The sequence below is a fragment of the Varroa jacobsoni genome, unplaced genomic scaffold (assembly GCF_002532875.2).
Source record: "Varroa jacobsoni isolate VJ856 unplaced genomic scaffold, vjacob_1.0 scaffold_219, whole genome shotgun sequence".
Taxonomy (NCBI): Eukaryota; Metazoa; Arthropoda; class Arachnida; order Mesostigmata; family Varroidae; genus Varroa; species Varroa jacobsoni.
Window position 1 is genome coordinate 103,032 of NW_019213121.1, and position 22,610 is coordinate 125,641.

At 44.6% G+C, this 22,610-nt stretch overlaps 1 long non-coding RNA gene across 5 annotated transcripts in view; it reads left to right on the top strand.

Annotated features, from left to right (window-relative positions):
* Positions 1–8,512, top strand: part of LOC147753803 (uncharacterized) — a 73,946-nt gene extending 65,434 nt beyond the window's left edge. For all 5 annotated transcript variants that reach the window (XR_015316050.1, XR_015316048.1, XR_015316049.1 and 2 more), the window contains exon 2: positions 7,454–8,512. This is a non-coding gene — a long non-coding RNA (uncharacterized LOC147753803). The remainder of the gene's footprint in view (positions 1–7,453) is intronic.
* Positions 8,513–22,610: the final 14,098 nt, after the last annotated feature.

Sequence of the window (22,610 nt, forward strand, 5' to 3'; positions counted from 1 at the left end):
CACTGCTGATCCAACATCCGCTGCGTCTTGTCTTCCAGTGGGTTGAAGACGAGATCATGCGCGCGGTCAGCGGGTCTGTGATCAACCATCGCTTGTGTTTGGACCACATTGTGTCGAATTGGTATTGTTGAGCTGCATTTCTTAGCGATGGGTGGCAGCACGGTGACTGCCAGATAACTATCGAAATATTGCGGGAATGATCGTCTGCCATTCTACCTATTGATATTATAAACAAGTGATGTCGTGATTAGGCATTTGATTTCGTATTATAGAGTGCATGGCATGAAGTATCGATAAACACATAACGAAAGCGTTTCTTATGATTCCACTTGCCTTCCACTGCTATGTTGCTCGTAGCAACGTGAGAAAAAATAAAGTAAGTCTTAAACATATGACCGAAGTGAAAGCACCGTCAGCAGTTAGATTTTGTTACCAGGAAAGGCGACATAAGAATAAAAAAATTAATTGAACACCACCCGGCTAGTTATACTTAGAGCTTAAGAATCGAAACATCGACGAGCCTGCTTTCATTTTTATTATAATAGGAAAAAAAAAAGCAATACGGCCGACCGGGTTATTTTCTTGCGACTATACTATGGCGCCACCAAACCTTTATGCTGAGGTTGCGTTTCAACTAAACAAGCGATCTTTGGCTCGATTGTGCGTCTATACGTTCGTTCAACAACTTGCCTTACAATTTGCTCCTGTCTGCTTTAGCCTGGCCCCTCACAAGGGCCGCGACTAGTACCGATCAACCGAGCCAATAATCAGCCACGTGGCCTTAACCCATGTAATCCCAACCAGTCCTGTTCTATGCTAGTAGCAAGGGAATAGATCCTCACAATGTATTGTTCTGCTTTCTAAGAACCTGTTCCCACCCGCGATTTTACTACTATTCCTTATTTCACCACACCCTGGTCCGCCACTAGCGGTGTCCATTCTTACATATCTATCTAATACGGGGAAGAGACAAATGGCGAGGTCCAAGATGGCGGCGTTTCCGGACCCATTTCCGGCTCTTCGAAAGCTACGAGCTCACACACAGCGAAAGTGAGAGAGCGATAGAGTGAGAGGTAATGAAATGGGGAAAACAGGTTCACCCGGACCCTCTCCCCCGCACTGCTTTTGCTCAATACATAAATATATTCCCTCACATACATATTCCACAAACATCCCAACAAACATATATAAATATATACTTGCAAACACACACACATACACACGCCGAAACATCGACATAAAGCATCGAAATCCGTTGGCTCTGCCGGGCCAAGCAGGACCTGGTGACCCGAGGGTTGCTCTGGTCTCGATGTTGGTAGTGGCGGAGGAAGTCGAAAGCTGTGTCAATGCCACCGCCCACAGTCCGTGCTGCGACAAAGCCCGCCGCTATGGGATTTTCGTCCTGCAGCTTTGTCTACTGTATGTGGATCCTATAACCGACCCACATAAGTCGACGCCAACGACACGGCCGGCTCCGACTGCCGCCGGTAAAACGATGGAACTATGTGATCGGGTCAGAATCACAGGCTTGGTTACTTTGAAAGACCAGCGTACGGCTCAATGCGTTCATGTCAGCAGCGCCAAGCCTGCATTGGCACAGGCCTTGTGTTTACTTGGCTTGAGCCAAACCGTCTCCGCCTGTAAGGCATCCCCATTCACTATTTGTCGCATTTGACAGTAGAAGCTGAAGCAAGCAGTCTTCTTTCTCATTGTAACTGCAGCTTTTGCGTATAGCGTTCATGTCGCCTTGTTCCTTGGTCTCGATGAAGAGAGTGAAAGAAAGAGAGAGAACACATACATTATAATGGGATGCGTCCGTTCGACATAGTCGTTACAACCGGCAGCGTCTGCCGTGCTTTTTGTGTAACTATATCGCGTTGTTAGTTTTTTTGGCTTAGTTGTACGTTTGTATGCGTGCCTGCGTATAATACTGACGTTTTCTGCAATGCTAATAGAGTGCAAGGATTCAGTCAAAGAGGACCCAGGGAAACGATGCAATCGCAAAGTAAAAAAAAAAATGGGAGTAGGAGATTGGAGTCCTAATTTTTAGGTTCTTACGATCAGTGCCCGAATACACCGCTAAGCCGATATTCTGCCACTATCAGAAGTGGCTTAAGAGGGACAAAACCAAATTCTAAACTGATATCCATCCATACGGATTCCATATACATCTGCACTATGGATATCATCAGTATAGCTAAGTTTTGAATCATCTACCAACCTATAAGCCTTATAGATTGGTAGTGGAGGAGGCTCCGGAGGGCAACACTCCTTTAAGAAACTTTCACCAGTGAATCACATCGAAGTCGGAGTGAATCTCCGAGCAGATCACAGTTATAATAATGTGGCGCAACCTTAGTTTCGTTGTCATTATTGTCGCTATCGTCCTGCCCTCACAGAAGCGATCAGCATTGTGGAGTTCTTCCAGCTCAAGGTGGAAGCTAAAGCTAAACATACAAAACATATCACTAAGGATAAGAAGATGCTTCATTCAGTCAGTCGTTCGTTCGTCCGTTCGTCCGTCCGTCGTATCTCTGCTTCGCGAACGCTTTGGCTACTCGATAGCTTGCTATATGTCCTAAATGTACTCGATAAGCTTAACCAGCTCCTCGACTAAATAATCTTAGTAATTTATTCAGAATTGAGCCGCCAAACCGCAACACAAACTGCCCCTATTCCTCTCCGACACCACAAACAGCCCCAAACCTTTTAGAATTTACCGTACTGGCCTGTTCCCTGTTCTGTCTCGCCTTGTACTGCGTCTCTCCTAACTCCCAGCCGTAAAAAGATGCCGATGGACAGCTAAAGGAACGACTGAACCAACTTGTGTGGTGTCAGTTTGAAGCAGCTTCAAGGCGCATCGTTCATTTTGGCCGCTTTGCTGCTGCCACCACCGCCCTGCCGACACTGTTGCTGCGGTTTCTGTTGGGAAGTTAAGAAGATAGGGCCTAGCTGGCCACGAGTTTGCAGGGTCGATAGAAAATTGAAGCAGGCAACGCTCGCGGTCTTTCCTTGTAGGCAGGCAGCAGCAGCAGGGCACAGGCTGGCCAATCAGGCCAATGAAGAAAGAGAGTACAGGAAAGCAGGACCAATAGCTAGGCTCAAGCGGCGACGCAACAAATTGGAAGATATTTCATCCTCAGCTTGTCTGACGATCAAGCAGACCTGGTCTTTTCTCTTTCGTTCTGCCTCTCTCTGGTCCTCTGTCCCGACTTCCGCCACCATTTTTCCCCGCTTCATTCTCTGTTGTCTCAATTTCTCTTCAAACGATGAGAGCTGCTACTGGAAGATCTTTGGCATGCTCCAGCTCTACCTCGCCTTATCCTCATGAATCTCCAACGCTCCGGCGATTCTACCACTGCCATCCTCACTAGTGTTGTAGCTGCTTCGGCAGCTCTGGTTCATCGGCTCTCCTGCACAGTGTATACGTCTACCATGTGTGCGAGGGCTCGTTTGAGTCTGTGCGTGTGCCATTTGCAAGTTTGATGAGATTTGGCCTCCTTGCAATGGCAGTGGTGGCGCTGGTGTGGTCGACCAGCTTCTGCCTTCATCCTACTCTTTTTCTTTGTTCTTCCTCCGGCCTGCATTTGCTGACCACTCTCCAGGCTTCACGGGTTCTTCCGCTCTTCAGGATTCCTTTACTTGTCTCTATCGTGAGGTTTTCTCATCTCACCAGTGCGACGACTACTACACTTTCTTGTTCTATTCTTCTCTCTCTTCTTGATGCTTTTTTCCACACCATTGTGGACATGGTAGCTAGCGAGGAAAACGTCAGCGCGAGCTGGCGGGTGAGCTTTTAGTTCGTTACAGACTCTGCCAGTAAGCCGAAACGAAACAAGTTTGAGAAGAAGTCAGGACCGTTCATAGATCGCAAGTATGCGCTACTAGGATAGGAGACGCATATGTGTAATGTAGTGATATATACTGTTCAGTCATGACATGATAGTCGTGTGCAGACAGTGGGTAAAGGATAAGACAGCGACAGTCACGACTGCTTCAGAACCGCCATTTTTATTCGGATGCTTCTAGACGCTGACGTAAACGGTTCAAGACAGCCCAGAGTAGCTCCGTCTGACCAAGTTTCACTGGTCAGACCTGATCGCTTCTTCCGAGCTCCGTCCTCCACTTCAAAGTCGCCCTAACACGAGTTCAACAGGCAAAAAAGACTCCCACTGAGCTCTCTATCTAACTCATTGTATCCATTGTTCGTTGGCTGTTGAGGCGGGCAGACAGACAAGAAGGCAAGCACGGAATGATGTGGCCGTCAGTGTGGCTCCACTTGCAATATACTTGAACACTCGATTTCCTCCTCAGTACTTATATGGTAAATGTTGATGGTGTCGCTGCTTACTCGTAATTACTTTGTTGAGTCGTGACAGCCAGCCATTGGGCTAGGTTGGGTAGCGTTGGGCGCAGAACATTAGATAGGGTTGCGATATAGGTTACGACGCCGCGCCCACGTGTACCACTAAAGCACGATCCAGAAAGGTGCAACTTTTTTCTCTTTACTATCAGCTAACTGTATATTAAACAATTTCTATAAAATCTGACCAACAACGACAATGAATACCGAGGTCACTGGACTATCACTACTACTGTCGTCATTGGCGTTTTCTTCCTTCAATCTGGTTCGAGCTTTGCGGGTATTGTGACGCGCGTTTTTCTACTACACCCTGTTTCTCTCCTACAGAGTAACTCTCGTCCTTTTCTTGCCTGTACCTCTACTTGTACTCCATTAGGGTCGATTCTAATGATTACTGAGGAGAACTGCTAAACGTTGAGCGGTTGGCAAGTGGAGATCAGCGAGTGACAAGAGGCGGACAGTTCATACAACTCGCACTACGATATACCGCCAACATTAGCCAAAAATAAAACCTTCTTGAAAGATGGAAGCTGCAGTAGCAGTACAAACGGCGCATTTTCCATGCTTCTCTCTCGTTCGCTATAGCTTCTTCCCCCGTCTGTCTATTGCTGAGCGTATAAGTGCCATTCAAAGATGGCTGTCTTTGCGTGCATGCGTCTACATGTATACGACAATGGCAACTGGCTCGGTACAATGTCTCCTACGACGACACTGTCTTGTGTGTATGTCTGCTTATGTTTGTTGTAGGAGCCACTACCGTAGGGATGGTAACCCATACTAGATACCGACGGGCTGACTCAGCGGGATTGTCATCTTTTATAGATCTCCTCCAGCAGCCCGACATACTATAAGCCTTAACGAGATTAAAGGCTGTCATTTGAACCAACTGGGAGACAAAGCGGCTCCGCCTGCTTGCCTACTGCCTGTCCAGCCAGCCGAAGAACGCCGTTTCCCCGATGGGCCTTAGCTGCTAGGCCATAGTCCACGGTCGATCCCGCTGCGGCTCTTGCCGGCTCCGCCGCAGCGCCACCGCGTCGCGGCTTTCCTCATTGATGGCCAGAAGTCTATACACTTGCTTACCTACTGCTATAATGGCAGAATAGTTGTACGGTTGTATGTGTGCGTGTATAGGTTTCTATCTGTGTCCGGCTGTCCGGGCGCATAAGCGCGAAACTCGATGGATCTCGTCGAGTTTATTGAACGGAAACTATGTCCACTCTGCTGTATGCATAAGTGAATATATACGCTTCACTCGTTAGGCCTATTTGATTTGAGCTGCGGCGATAGCATCGCTTCTCTAAATGATGCGTCGTCCCGAGGATGCCGGGAGCGTTTACGAGACGATGAACTGGGCGCATCGCGGGGTTCTGATAGCATTGAGGTGGCACTGAGCGTGTATTGATGCCTTTACTGAAGTTTGGGGGCTGACACTAACTACTAGTAGTTCACGACTCGTCATGACTCCACTAGTTTATGGGAAAACAACGGAAACGATAATACACAAACACAATGTTCTCAGCGTTTGCAGCGTCGGCGAGGCGGTAACGGGAGCTGACGACTACAGTTGCTACTGGAGACAGTTGCTCATCTAATTTGGGTCGACTCATATGTTACAGTTCCATATCGGGTGCCTATAGCGGTGTCAATGATAACTTACGGTGCTAGTTTGTTGTCGATGATAACTTTAGGCAAAAAAATCATATAGACAAAACCTGTTGGTCGTTCTGGCTTGTCGCTTGTCGATGGGTGGTCTAGAATGCCGATAATGAAATGATGCCCTTCGAATTTCTTTGTCTCAATCTCATTTTGCCTTCGTAGTCTTCGTTTCGACCTTCAGCCTTTAGTTGCGCTCCGAGTCTATTTCCATTGAACTTTCGTCGTTCGTTCTGCCATCAGAATTGACAAATGTAGTGGCACTGGTCGTGGTTGTCGTTGACCAGCTGCCGCTTTGAATTTCATTCTGCTATCACAGTTGGCCGGCGATTTATAGACTAATTGCTTTAATGGTGAGGATGGATGGATCGATGGATGGGTGGTAACGCTAGATGCAGTGCACCGTTTTCATTCTGCCGAAAGTCACCGTAGGAAAGCCTCGCGATCGAGGTTTCCTGCGTACACCGTTTTCGCTGCTCTGCGTTTGGTTACGCTGATGGAAAAAGTACGTGTGGCTAAGAGCGAACGTTTCACCAACATTCATAGCCTACCTGTAGTGAGTGACAGCGAAAAGCTCCGACTCTGACGGTCACCGGAGATGATATTCCCGATATAGGACAACACCGTATACTTCGCCTTTTCCCTCAGAAGTTCTCTGTATCAAGACAGCATGAAGCGTTAGATGGAACGGATGAGTGAACGAGTAAATGAATGAATAGTGTATTCATAAGCACGTGAAGCCTTTCTGAAAGGGGGAGGCCACACGCTAGCTCAGTTGCTAGATCGGTGTTGGAAGAGACATACAAAATGTCGAAGTTCCGTCGTCGTCTCGATAAAGCTGATTCCTATTCCAGTCGTTTATTGACCGTGGAGCTTGTTCGTGGTTATATGAAAGAATAACACTATACGCTTATCGCCTGTTGTAAAGCGTTTTCGTTTTCCGCATGTATACATATGTAGATGCGAGGCGTCGTCGTGATACGTTGATTTCTGCCGCGCTTCCCTTGCTCCAGAGAAGAACGCTCCTACAGGAATACAGGAGTATTCAATATCGATGACAATCATCAGCATATTTTTAATAGTAATGATAATAACTGATTGATATTCTAACAATCATAACATTGCCAGGTAATTGTGTATAGGGCCTATAATATATAATAATAACAGATTGATGACCCAACTGAAGACTCAGCTAATGAAGTCTGTTTATTATATGGTAATATTAGCTGATTTTTAAAAGTTGATTATTATTTTGATATGAAAGTTAACGTATTTAACTTCGAAATAGCCAAAGAATACCAAGCCATTAGAATGGGTAATCATTAATGATTTTGCTATACTCTATTTAGTTTTCTTTAGGCAGCATTTATTCGAGAATTAACGCGTTGGCAGTAGTTGACATTATTGTTTGTTTGTTTGTTTTTTTTTTGCTTTCAGGTAAATTCGAGCTACCTTCAGGCTATTGTCACCCATATCATGAGTATTCATAAAAAAATACTTTCCAATTGAATTGTGAAATACCTATATTGTTAGTAATTTCCTTATTTTCTACTAAAAATGCCTATGTCTATATTAATGGCGTAATTGTACCAGAAATAAATAGTAAAATTCTTTCAGAAGAACGTTGGCTTAATCTAGATTTAGTGGGCCCTATATCGCTGCCTCTTAGACAAACACCATTCATCGAAAACGGAAAGCTTATTGTTGTCGGATATTTATACCATAGTATATTTGGGCTCAGTACGGACAACTGACCAAATTATAGTGCCTATATAATTCCACTGGCGAATCATGCCTCGTTTCTCTTTCAATAATTGCCATCAGACACTTCGACCATAATTAACTCGCTTGCTGTATAGGGTGACGGCAGCGTCGACGTCTTTCTGTCACGCTTTTCTTCCACGAAATTTGTATGTACATCGTGTGATGTAGCTTCAAGTCTTATTTTTCTCGGTTTTCCGCGCTGTTCGTTTACCTCCTTGAGCCAAAGCTTCGAAAAACTACACATATGTAACGCAGCTTTCACCAAATGACAATCATCATTCTAAAGGCTCTTACGCAAAGAAGTTACTACAGAGACCTAAATTCAAGGAGGAAATTGGCGATTTTACCAAGCGACAGAATCGTCCTAAAATGCCATACCAGATAATAATCGCTCTGTGGCTATGCATTTCGTTGGTGTACGCTTACTCTTGCTTTACGAAACTTATAGGGAATATTCGGTAACTTTCTTTTTTGTCTGCCACCAATGCAGCAGGAATGCAAAATCAATAGAACAGAAAGGATCCCAAATCCTGTTAATTCCTTTTGCTCTCAATCAACCACAGCAGACCGATCGCGCCAGAAGCGTCCGACACTAGCTAGAAGGAAAAATAGAGACACGCTTTGTGACATTATATTGTCTCGTATAGTGGAAGAAAACAAAAGAAGCCGATATCAACAGTAGCAGCAATTAGGAAGCCTTTTTGACTCAAGATTGTGTGACAGCAGTAACAAAAATAGCAATAAATGCCAAGAATAATAAAACAATTATCGAAGGTCATATATATATATATATATATATGACAGTAGCTATAGCAGTAGCTATGGTCATTATAATCATGCTCAAGTATCGATAAATTATAATAGCCTTCGTTAAGAAAAACCAGGTCATGCTTTGCTTCGACTATCATAATACAGGTGGCGCTGAATAACCCAGAAATCATTCCTGTCGATTTAGTCTCATAATCGGCTTCGTATGCATCGCAAATGTGAACCCGCACTGCATAGCCATAGCAATACAATATTGCTACTGTTGATGATATACGTGGACAAAAACAGACAATTGCCCTTTGTAACGTTACATGATCATTTTCACAAGTGTTCTTATATTTGTATGTGTGTCCGTTGGTCGGCCTAGGCCGTATGCACTGGCATAGTACCTGTCTGTCTGTGTATGGGACCTATCTAGACAACGTGCACCACCTTCGAAAATCATGGTCAAGCACGGCTCTGCGGATCTTTGAGATGCGTACAAGTTTGCATTCTTGTTCCATCTCTCACACGCTTGTCAACAGCCTTCGACACACAATTCTATTGCGATTGACTTTACGACCCCGTACTGCTTTTCCAGCATAACACTACTGTCTTCCGCAGCGCCTACCTTGTCCTTGTAAACCAAACGTGAAATGGTCTTCTGTTATACTAATAAGTGGATGTGTGTGTTTGTATAGCACAATGCAGGCAGGCATCGTTACCTCATTCTCCCGCTAACCGCCGTTCGTCATAAGGCCGCTACAAATAGCCGCGATTCATCCTCGCACGTCCTCTTTCCTTGACTTCCTCTATAGGCGCACTTGTACGTATTATGTATGTACGTACATGTATGTATACTGTCCTATGCTCGTACATTGCTATACATGGATGTGTGTGAACGCAGTTTGACGAAGAGACAATGGAGCGTCATATATCGTATCGGCGCAACGAATAATTGTAGTTCTGATGGCGTCAACTGCAGCAACTATTGTTACATCAAGCAATTTGGCTTCTTGCACGGTCGTAGTTGTTGGTGTCGTTGACTTTGTTTGCTACTGCAGTACGAATTGTTGTGTGGCAGCCGTTGTACCCTAGCCGTGTGCAAAAGTAGCGCAGTGGCCGCCGACACTGTTGTTATTGTTAACTTAAGTTTTTGCCGCAGCAAAGTTCTACGTAAACGAAGAGATAATTGTTCATGTCTTAGGAAGATAGGTGCTAGGCGGCCGTTCTATGTATTAGCGAAAGGGGCATCAGAAGCCAGGATGGACGAGTCGAGTCAATTTGCGAAAAGCAGACGACGTATTTTGGCGGCCGATGCGGTAGTAGCAGTTGTGACAAATGCTTACTAGCTCGACCATGTCGGCATAGCCTTGTCGTTGTTGTGTCTGGGTAACAATCAGATAAATAGGATTTTTACCTTTCAACAGTCTGGTACGGCACACGAACCCATCGGGTTGCCGGTGTCTATCAACGAAGATTTTTCTGCGGCGAAAAGTATATTGTGTCGTATCTGACAACATCACGAGTCCCACTGAATCATTGATCGGGAGACGTCAAGGACTCCGCGTGCAGATAGCTACGAGAACAGGAGGAGTCACTCGATGGACCCGTTTCCCCTTTCGGAAAGCCTTTGTTTTATCACTATGATTATATTCTGTCGGGGTCCCAAACAAACAGTCAGAGAGAAGTAATGATAATTAACTTTATAGTACTAGTAATAATGGCCATATTGAGATAACAGATGAGGAGTAGCGGCAACGAAAACAACGATAATTGTTTGGAATGATACATTGCGACGACTGTCGCTTTCATCGCATTTTGTCTACTATGGACCGTAGCATTGTTTGTTACTTAGTGGCTATGGAGAGGCTTGTTTTGTGGCTAAAATAGCGCTATAACAGGCTCAAGTTCGACTGCGAAGGACATGCAATCAAATTTTTAATGCATTCATGAGAGATATGCCTCAGCTGCATTTAAACGATAACAGTCAACAAAAAGCAAAAGACCAAATGTCCTTCTTTCGTGATCTGCGAGAGAGCGTAAACTAGGCGTCTGCGTATGAAAATTGGAACTACACAAATATAAGATAGGCCCTTGGTGAAGTACGTAGGACTTTGTCCTATCTAGGTTAACGCTACCTCTTCGTACTTTTTTTTGTGTATACATTAATCCTGATGTATGGGTCTTGACGTTCACCCGTCGTACAGTTTTAACGATGCACGGACATCAAAGTATCATCTTCGAATCATATAGAATGAAGATATGTGTATGCATGATTGTACATGTGTACCTGTGTATTTCCCTTTTTCATCTTCTCTTTCCATTTATTTCTTATCGTCTTTATAGCAGGTGTGATTTTGGCACATTGCCATCGCTTCGATATTTTTGCTTTTACTTTGATGGCACATAATACCTAGGCGTTGAAGCTGTTTCATGGCTCCAGTTTAGGCGGCTGCTGTAATGGGAGTCTTGTTCGTAAACGACGCCGGCTAAAGGTTCATCCAGACGCCAGTCGGCGACTCACAACCATCAACTATACCGTAACCGTATACTGAACTTGTGCTTCTGCTGATGTTGTTATTGTAGTTACTGCGGCTACGGCGACGTTTTACCGGTCATTCGTGCATCCACGGGAGCGACCCAGTTCAGCTCGGTTCATCTCGGCTGCGGTGGCAGCGGTGCTGGCATAAGTCATAAACATGGCGTCGAAACAACGACTACTTTATAGCAGCAACAGCAGCAAGTGTTGAAGCTGCTATGGGAACAGCATCAACGATAACCATGTGGCGAGGGTAGTAGTTCTTGGTCGAATGGTAACTAGATAACGTGGTCAAACTACGACGACATGACGCTCACAATGGCCGACAAGCGAACGCGGCCAACAGAACAGTGACGAGTCCGTCGAGGCACCGACAACAGCATCCGCTGTAACGAGACGTGTAACATAACAGTAGGAGTTTGGAATAACAAACCGCGGTTTGTCGCCTGGCTCCCGATGCTCGTCTGCGCTGGCGGTACGCGGGCTATCCCCAAAAGTCGTTCGTACTGGGGCTAAAACTACCATCCCTATATACCGTGTAGGGGCCGTATCACTGCTATTCGACTGAGCTTGGCCATCCACGTTCACTTAAGTATATTTGAGCTGTTCCTCGAGTCGCAACAAGAAGGTAAATCTAAGCGACGGCAGCAATACTGGCGATTTTGCAACAAAGGGGTAACGGCCGGTGGACAAAGTTCGATGTATACGACTCTGTAGAATTTTCTGAGGAAGAAATGTATAAGAACTAGCTTTCATTTGTTTTCGACACCGGTTGGTTTTGCGAAGCTTTTCGATCGAAGATATCGATTCTAGGATTAACGACTTCACAATACTGACAAGATACAACCAAAAATTCTGGTCGACTGTCTATTAAATGGTACCACGCATTGCTATAACAGGGCATTCGTGTAAGTTCCGCTGCCTGATAGCTAACTGGGACTCCGATAAGAGGAGCACAAACTCAGCCGTAAGCAACAAACCCATTACAAAGAACCCATAACAAGCTGGGTGCGAAAACATAACTTCTATGTTTATGGCCCACAACTGAAAAGGGGTGTATTCATTACGTGGGTCTACCGTCGTGCTGATTAGGCTAGAAATGATGTTTTTCTTTTGGCTATATACAGTCTCACTGACGGGCTGTGGCCCGTCCACGTTTCGATGACTTTTGTTATTTCTAAAGCTCTATTCATTTTGTTGTTTTGTCTGCGTAAGTTAAACATTTGGCTACAATTTCAGTAACGCCGATTTTTGTATTGTTAATAACACTTGAATACAACCAGTAAGCGAAATAAACAATATTCGGAACGTTGGGCAATGTCATCGTGACCCGCGTCGGAGTTAGGATACATTTGCTCACACAAACAGCAGTCGAACGTTCTCTGTCGTCGTTATGTAAGTAATTCAGGTCGGTGACGTTGGTCAAATCTACCATTAGCTCACCGGAAAAAAGCGGCGGTTCTGCCGACCTACCGGACTCGCTAGACGCATCGCTGATGTAACTTAGCAAGGAGAGGCTGGCTGAAAAGGTTTATTGTTGCAAGTCCTAAAGACCCCCCTTCCCCCTCCAAGGGACTAGGCAGATGACCGTCACGGAGCAGCGCTCGCACATAGCCGTGACTTCCTCCGCCGTCATTCGTTCAAACCGAAGGGGCATGGAATCCATTGAATGAACTGGGGAGAGGTGACTTCTTTGAGGCACTTGGTGATAACAGGACACCATTGTACCGACCGCGCTTATTTATGAAAGCGAATAATACGAAAGGGTCTTTTTGAATGATAATTTACCTGAAATAGACATAACTGAGAAAGAAAATACTAGTAATTTAAACGGGGTTAAGTCGTGCTTAGTTTTGGTACTAAGTTTCCGGCGAAGCGGGTGTTGTCCACTTATGCTTTTGCCACTGGCCCATTGTTGGGCAAGAGCGTCACGTCGTTACGGTATGTATACCGTCTAGGGGGTGCAGTCGAACGCTTTCCAGTACCTGTAATTGTCAAGTGTGTAATTTCTCTCAAATAATAGAATTCGTCCTGATAATTGGGCCCGCGTTTGTCTACTGCTGAACCGAATTCAATACTCGTCTAGTCATCGATACGCATGACCAAATCGTACGCTGTGACGTACGTATCATATGTGATAGAGCATGCATTTAGAATCCCAAATATGCGCCTCACTTTCAGGCCTATATACACCTATGAAAGTCTAGTCCCAATACGCGTACTTGGAAGTTGTCGACGACGACAACAAAAAAGGTCTGTCTATGTACATACGTAGGGTGTCAGCTATAGTGGTAGATAATATAGAAAATACAGGTGACGTTTACGCGGTCGGTATATAGTTGTTCATGCCATCAGATATTAGAAGACAATCCCTATGATTAATAATCATAACAAACTATGATCAGCTTGCAGTCTGACTTCGAGTAAATGTAATCATAACCACAAGCAGCTGAAAACAAAGCGATTTCTTTCTCAATACCTCCGATAAGGACAGCTAACGGGTCTCCACTCATCCTTCGGTGCTGCTATTGCAACTGCTCCCGCCGGTGTGGTTAGCCCACCCGCCTGATTTTGCTCACCGTGGCTAATCGCATGTAGCTATAGCACAGCGTGAGATCGATCGTCAAAGGAACCGATGGCCTATCGGAGTTAGTTAGCTGCTTCATCGAACCTTGCCACTTCTGCCAAAACGTTCACGTCGGTGTCATGGCGTTATCGATCCGACGCCAAAATCTGCGTACGCTAGTTGATGAGCACCAAGTACGTGGATAGTGGCAGGCGGCCGGCCAGTGACCGGTTCGCTGTCGTTGCTCGTATTTGTTCGGTGAGCGCTGCCGTCTGTAGTAGTTACGTTGTATCACACGTACGACCGACCGTCTGGTGTAATAGTATAATTATGCCGTTCGTGCTTATAGATGCATAGTCGTCTATAGATGGATAGATAAATCGATACGAATATGTATGAAGTAGCCCTGGCGCCAATGACAACTAATTGATATCTGTTCATCGTATGCAGTGCGCAACGTAAGCCTCTCTGCGTTTATGACCTACATGTAGAAGAAGCCAGGTTGGTGGGGGGTTAACCCGTGGGGATTATGTTTTTCTCGTTGTTATTATGTCGCAAATACGTCACGAGCGACAATGATGGCCTGGCCAACGCTGACCTTGCACATGTATGCGATGCGCAGATCGCTACATAATGGGTTGTACGTACAGACGCTCATAACGATTTCTCCCCGGGCAGGAATATCGACATCTCCCTTGGGAAGGGTCTCATTAAAAAGAAGTATATACAGATAATAGGAACGATTTGGTTTTAAACGTGTTATACATCATCCTTTATTATTGTGTCACGTATTAGCATTTGGAATCGGTAATTTATATGCGGTTAGTCACTTGGTATGGCTGTTATTACAATTGTTGGATTGATGCTTGGTGTCTCGGTCCGCTACGGTTGTTTGGTAGTGGTAATGACGGAGGTACCATCAGTGTCTGTACATAGGTACGTAAATATTGCCCTAAGCACCTAAATGACGATTCTCTCTAACCAGAAGCGGTGATCGATGTCGACTTTCATTGCTTGCAATCCTATAAGTATGTCCAAACGGTTTAAGCATTCTGCGTAGCTTAGGTTCTCTGTTCTACGCGGACGACTACGATTTCGTTCACTTTTCTCTTGTATCGACACTCCGTAATATTGCATACGCTCTACTGATGACGCCAATGGCAAGTGCGATGGCGTTCCGGGTCAGCAGTGTCGGTCGTACCGCACGCTTCTAGTTCGTTCGTTTGCCTGCTTCAAAGATTGGTGAGCTGAAGTAATGGCAGACACTTGTATCGTTTCGAAAATACCGCCACTATTCGCCGTCGCCATCGCGGTTGTTGTTATTTAACATCGTAACCGCTGCTGTGCGTTCATGCGACGTGTGCTTGTCAAAACTTGACCCTGATGGGGGGTCAGCGACTATGCGCAACCGTCAGTACCCGCCGAATGCTACTTCGAAACGGCGTAGCAAAATCCAGCTATTCGTTTCAAAACAGTTAGCCGCGTCGAACGTTGAGATAAACCTGGCCAAAACAGTATGATTTATGTACGTATAATATCGTGAGTTAGTACATCGTAGAGATTTGTGAACATACACACTTGCATTGAAAGCAAATAGTGACATCATGAGCTCTATATATGTAATGTACGACCAAAAAAAGGTTTATCTGTAGCATGTCTATGTGAGGGAATTTAGGATCTAGACCTTAAAGTTGAATATCCAGTAACAATGAGCCGAATCTAAGGCCAGATTCTTCTAGTCGATCTACCTTCTAACAAGGGAAACTTCGATCAGTGTTATTTTTTACGTAGAAAAACTTATGTGACATTCACCTCTATGACCGTAATTGATACTCTTAAGCCCCCGCCGCATGTCATGGCTAACTCCTAAACATTTACAAGTTTCAATTTGTTTAGCTGTTCTCGTGAATTAGGCATGTATACGAACCGAAAGCAACTGGTTTGTCTCAGTGAAACCTCTTTTGCACCGATGCGTCATCATCTCCAGTAGCTTCTTAAGCACTTTCTTTAACAGCAGAGCCTCAACTCGTTTACCAGCAGCGCTGCTTCCGTTACTGCCTAGATATCTGTTTTGCTAAAGAGCTTCAATAACTTCCGCTCTGTATTACGTATCCCGTTCGTTCGTGCTCTTATCTGCGGCGTGTTTTCGTAAGGCACCGGGAGAGTGTCAGCCCAAGTCCAAGCTCGAAGTATTCAACGACGGCACGTAGCGTAACTAGCCTTCTGTCCCTATAGACGTCCCTTAGGGGCCAAAAAGCAATGGGGTCAGTGCCGAAGTGGAGATGAGTGTGCCACTTTGTAGCTTAACTTTTTGCCTGCGGCCCGTCGTCACGGCACAACCGTTTGGTCACCATGAATCGATCCATACAAATGACGGGCTCTTGAAGCCAGTACACACCTCGTTATCCACTCAGGACTGAGCTAAACTGAAACAGTCTGGACATCAACAAAAAGAACTTCACGGAAAAGGCGAAGGGATGAAAAGCAGAGAGAGATGCGAGAAATAGACTGGGTAATTTTCGATAGGTGTTTCCATGAGAAACACAGACAGTAACCGAAATAATCAAGAATAACATCGAATCGCGATAGTTTTTATTCATTTTGCCAATGCATTTGCAACAGTATGACGAGCTGACGATTATGGTTTTCGAAAATCTGCCATTGCAATATGTATGAGTGTTTGTTTAGCTTGAATTGAACATGTGGAACCTTTACTCTATAGGAAGCGTGAACAATGTTGAAACATAATGGTCTGTCGCAAGCAACGAAGCCAGCCAGATCGAGAATGGCTATAGAAATCATTAGGTTCACTAACTACACTCATTTTGCAATTAATAAGACGCGACTGTTCTATTGGTAGCGCATTTCAGCTCATACTGATATAGCTTATCATTGTTTGAGTGATTTACCAGCACCCGTATATATCTACGCTATGGGTAATGGGTTATAGGTTGGCAAATTACTGGGTTAAGGTCGCTGTCATTATTTAAAGTGATATCTGAGCTCAACTGGGTCAGCAAAGTTGCAAAATCCTATTCGAATTCTATTTGTATTACACGAATGAGCCATTTGTCGAGTTATCATATTCAGGCATAGGCATAGGCATAGGCATCACGTTTATGCGCACACGTATACATAATACGAGTAATTTGTTCAGATCTAGGTAAAATGTCAAATAGTATCTAATTAATATGTAATGTATGATTTTTTAAAGGAAATATCGCTTTTTGACATGAGTGAGTAACGACAATGTAGTAGTAATAACAGTAGTAGCACCAGCAGCGCATATTTATATCGGAAATGGCAATAATTAAGGTAGATATTTAGTACCGGTATACAGACAATTTGGTAATATTGACCCATAATGTTATAACATAGCTTATATTTTAATGTGTTTTATAGTCATAGACTCGCTCGGATCGTTTGTCTGCAGCAGTAACTCGTATGCTGATCAGGTACCGCGCAAACTTTCCTTGAAGAAGTTTCAGGAACTCAGAAAGATTCGGTAAAGCAGGCCGATTTGTTGTTGAAATATGAAAGATGTTTACGAAACAATGATGAAACAATAATCTGTTTGCCAGCTGATAAACATCATGCTTGGTCAAAGCGATCAACTATGAGCTGAATAGCCGAAACAGTGGCGTTTACCGGACGGCGCATGGCCAACGGGATGAGCTTATTGATGTGAGTTCTTGTTGAGGTGTACCTTTCTCAATTATCCAACCGGGCACGATAAGATAGGTTCATTAAGGCTCTCGTATCCTTCCAATGCGTTTATCAATACTATTGCTTATAAATAGACGTATTTCGTTGCGTAGAGTCTGTAATGCTTTATTGCAATTTCTACTTGGTTCTTTCGTGATCCATGCACTAGGCCGTATGTGCTGCTACGAAGATGAAACAAGGCCTTTTTTATGCAGTGACATTCATATAGTATAGACTTTTGCAACTAGGCTCAGGTTGGAAGTCAGTTCAAAGCCTGTTTGGACGCTATCTTACATTTTTCTATTAACATATTTCTCTGAACCGACCCAGAAGATTCTGATTAACATAACGATCAGCGAAAACTCTATATACACATAGACACCTTAAATATAATACAGTACATTGGCTCTCTACTCTTGCGTTCATTATGTTTTCCCGTTTCCGTCGTTCTTATCATAGGCGCGAAATACATACGTATGATTATTCGTAATACGTTTTTTCCCCTATGGTACATATTGATGTCATTCCTTGCTCATTCACTGATTCGTGATCGGATTTTGAGACTCGTCCGGACTCTTATCCCAAAACCAATCATTTAACGCCAGCGCAAGGTTGAGCGTCTGCTGACTCAACTCGCATAGTGTTGCGTAACACTATGCGAGTGAAGGCGTGTTGTTTTCTCCACTGCGTCACCATTTGTAGATCTTGCTGCTGCCTTCTCAGACATTTCCACCTACACCAAATAGATTTTGGTGAAACGCTACAAAAATAGCTGAAGGCGCCATCGTCACGCCACACGGAAAGCAAAAAAATCGCCTACCTTTTTTTTATTTACACTGGTCGCTTCATCATCCCTGTCATCGACCCTAAGGCCACCGAAGTCGCACCTACTTTTCCGTCGGATAACAGTGCGCGGGGGGGAAACGCACTCGTGTCGACATGAGTGGAAATCATTAGTTAACATTTAATTAATACATCTATCTCTTCTTCTCTGTATATATGTGTATGTGTCCGTGTGTGGCATGCGCCAGCTTAAGGAACCTTAGAGAGGAAGCATAGAAAAACGTTGGGCGCACCAGCTTTGCAACTGTAACTGCAGCGTAAATAGTAGGATGTTGGCTGCTTATATAGCAGATCGATTTAGGCTTCAATTGTCCGGATATCGGCCCATCGAATTGTGTTGCCGAAGGGTAGTTTTTGTTAGCCTCAGAATAGTTGTGCCCCCACGGGGCGGAGATTTGCTGTGGCGAACTGCTGAATTTATCAGTCCCTACTGATAGCGACTCTTTATTCTTAGGTAAGCGTCGATTTGTTTGTTTGTACCAGCTGCTTAAAGCAAAAGTTTTGAACGAAATAGACCGAAATCATTAGTGTAACTTCAACCTCGACACGTAGTAGAGTTGAGCCTTTTACTCTACGCATTACGAGCATAACTCTGTGAAAGTGTCTCCGAGTACCTGCAAAAGCATTTATCAACATTTTCTAACGTCCGCCTAGGCTTGTCTTTGTTTGACTTTCTATTGGTGCGAGTGAGGACAAGCGTTGGACGCGGCCGATAGATCAATGACTACCGTGCACCATTCTGTCGACTCGTATCGTTTTTTTTACTGTGTAGGTCTCGCATTTTTTACTTTCCTCCCCTTTTGCCCGCTTTCTTCGTATGTAGCGACATGTCATGAAATGAAACAATCCTAACTCATTATGCCACTCCCCCTTAGTGGATCTAACGTGAGAGCGTGTGCGACCGTCCCAGCATTGAACGATATACATGGCTAAATTCTTCTATCATATTTTTTCTGTTTACAATACTTGCTTCACGTACGTTTTCTTTCTTTTGCGCCTGCGCTAGTCCGGATCAAGGCGGGTACCGCCGTCGGTTTCCTGTGCTGATATGCTTTCGGTGCTTTCATTCGATGTCCTCTCGTATGTCGTAATAGCAATTCTAGTACTGGTTATAATATTGGTAGTCTTTCGCTTCAAAAGCACGTCTGCCTGCATGCCTGTCTGTGTTTAGCATTCGGTGGTCGTACGTTCCGTCAGCCGGCGCTCAATCCAATATTCAGAACTCGCTCGTTTAGAGACGACGGCTCTGACAGGAGCAGTGGTGTCGCTTCGACGGGCACCGGCTGTTCAGTAAATTGACTCCGATCTGTGAATGTCATTGATTTGTTCGTTCGGAGGAAGATTTCCGCTCTGGGCAGAGACACAACTGCTGGCCGACTGACTATATGGCTCGCTGCTGTTGCCTCAAATCGATAATGGCTTGTGCGTGACTTTAGCGGCAAAAAAATCTAGAGACGGCAGAAGAAGGTGTTGGGGAATGGGTGGAGGCGACGGGAAAACGCAAGCGGAAGAGAATATAAAAGCAAAGCAGAAGAGTACGTTCGAGCAGGAATAAGGCCATCTGATTAGTTATGAAGCTTTACGACGAGACGCTTGGCGACGCATTAAACAAGCGTGTGATAAACTCTCGAACTATAGATCAGCCCAAATGCTGCACGTCATCTCGAACGTATCGACGTTACGGTGACATGAAACCGAACATCTCGGCAATTATAGGCGACACGTTACACACCAACCTATACGCGAACTGTTTGATCAACTAGCAGAAAAAATCGTTTCTCTTCTTTTCTGACGTTTGCTGACGTTGGACTATTGCACATATATTAAGGATATATTTCTGATGTTACCTATAGCTTAGTGCACACATTCTGACGTTAGTTGAGTTGCGAATACCGCTTGCCAATTGATAATTTAATTAGATATATACCTATGTGACATCAGGCATCGTGACATGAGCGGGCGGCATATTTCGCTAAGAGGGATCTCACTCGTTCTGTCTACGTTAAGGCGACGTGAGCGTTCCGTGTCGGCGGAACGACGAATATGAGTGAAAATGTAATCATCTTCTAGAGGTTCACCCAATGCAGAGAAGCAGTACAGTTAACTCAGCCGGGGCTATTTCAGGCTGGTATAAACATAGTTATAGAATAGAGATGGAGATCGCACGGACCATCGTTGTGAGTTACGAGTTTTGAGTCAGCTAACGGACACACAAATAGACACTAAAACGTTTCATGCGCCGACAGACCTCTCTGATCTGGGCCGATCTATATAGCCGTATTCTGGATAAACATTCTTTCTGAAACGGGCCAAACGCGAGAAGAATTCTAGAAAGCCAAAGCTTAGCTAAACTGACGTCTGCCAATCCTTTTTATGTATACGATGCGTCATTTTGCCGATGGCAAACAACGTTTTAATGTTCTACTAACTAAACTTACTATAAAGTTCTATAGTTTGCTCGTCCAGTGCCAGCGACATGGAGATGTGGCCTCTGTCTGACTATTAAAATATGCTGATATATATAGCGGTTTAATAAATGCCATGCAATAATTAATTTTGCACAATGTAGTTATCTATACTAGAACGATTGCAGAAGCACTTCTGTATATATAAATGGTTTTAAGGCTATAACTAATAGCGATTACGTCTGTGCTTGGTTCTGTAGCGTGGGATCGGCTGAAGCGAAGAAATTTCTTGCGTGGTCTGACTTCTATTTTTTTTGGCCTGACTGTAAGGTCTGGCCAGGAACCGCTACTCTGTTCATTGTCATTGACAAGAGCTTGGACAGAAGTCGCAATAGCCACAATGGCCGTTTGTTGTGTTATGCCGGCAGGCTGGTACTGCACAGCCATTATAAATGTGCCCATTTACTGCATCGCGCTAGCTGTCGCCGTCGTTAACGTTCGAGCGGTTACGGCGAGCTAACCTACGTAAACAAACATGCCACCGGCGGCTACCGGCCATCGCCAGCTATGACAACGAGTGTCAATACAAATGTCGCTGCTGCTGCTAGCGGAAAAAGTGCAGCGTATTTTAGTAGTAGAAGTACCTAATAACCGCGCTCGTGGGAGGACGAACCAACGAAGGAGTGGGGAGGAACGGCGTTACCACATCGTGCACGGTAGCCGGAGGAAGTTTACGTTACGATCACGATAGAATGATTGCAACAACAACATCATCAGCGACAGTATCAGCAGAATCAACAAATACGAAGGACGCCATTGATACCGGTATGTCTATTGCCGCGTTCCACCATCAAGAATAATAGTAATAACAGTTTGCAATCGTTCGTTTCGGAAAAGAGCAAACACGCCACGACACGATGAATAGAGAAAAAGACGACGACTCAAACAAATCCGTAAGATGCAGGCGAATAGACAGCTGAGCCGCCATTTCGTTCTGTCGTAATGAACAACTCTCAGTTAGCACAAAGTAGCAGTAACACTAGATATATCAATAGGCCGGGTAGAGATGGGTATCTGATAACGATAATAATACAATCGGCGCTAGTGTGGTCGTCTCATGATAAAGATATTGTGATGATTTTGACAGAATGCCGCCAAAAGTGGCCACACAATGGATGCGGGGTAATTTGCAACCACCACGAGCAGGTAAATGTAAAGCAGTTTAATGAAGCCGCTGAAAATCGTCGCTAACCATAATGGCGATATCTGTAAGTCGGATGTTTACTTCCTTTCATTCCGAATTAACGTGAAGCTGTTGACTGGCTGAGCGAAACAAAGACCTAAAGCGTCGTTGTCGTCTACGGTAGAACGGGTACCGCATTGATACTTGGCAACGCTCATGCGCTAGGCAAGCCGTAGCCTGCCGCAGCACTGAAGCTCGCAACGAGTAAATAATCTTACAAAGTAAAAGCTTCTCGCGAATGATGTCTAGTAGCGAATCGATGTCTACATCGATATTATCATCTTTCTACGCTGTATGTGTGGGTAAATTTACGTTGCGTCATTTGGCGTCTGCTAAAAAGTAATACGAACTCGTCAGATGTTTAAATGACTCAGATATCAACATCGTTTAGAGATGAATAGGTAGGTACTGAAAGTGCAAAACAAGTGAGACGGAGAAGTCAATCCTAAACGTGATTTCAAGAAAGACGCCACCGCTAAAATGACTCCATTCAAATTCAAATGGCGAATTATGCGACGAGAGAATACAGTATAAGCGTATCGGCATCACTTGTTCAGCTTTACCATCTACGCTGCACAACTTCAACGACAACTTACTTCTAGTAGTATTCGTAATAGAAGCAGAGAAGCTAGAGTGGGCATTCCAGCTATCCGCCTGTCTCACTTTGATATAAACAAGCAACCACAGTCGCAACGCGACCGAATGCTCGTTTCATTTCTGTCCAGCCTTCGTCGCGTCTTTCCAAAAGCGGAATCGAAGGGACGGATGACAGACTTATG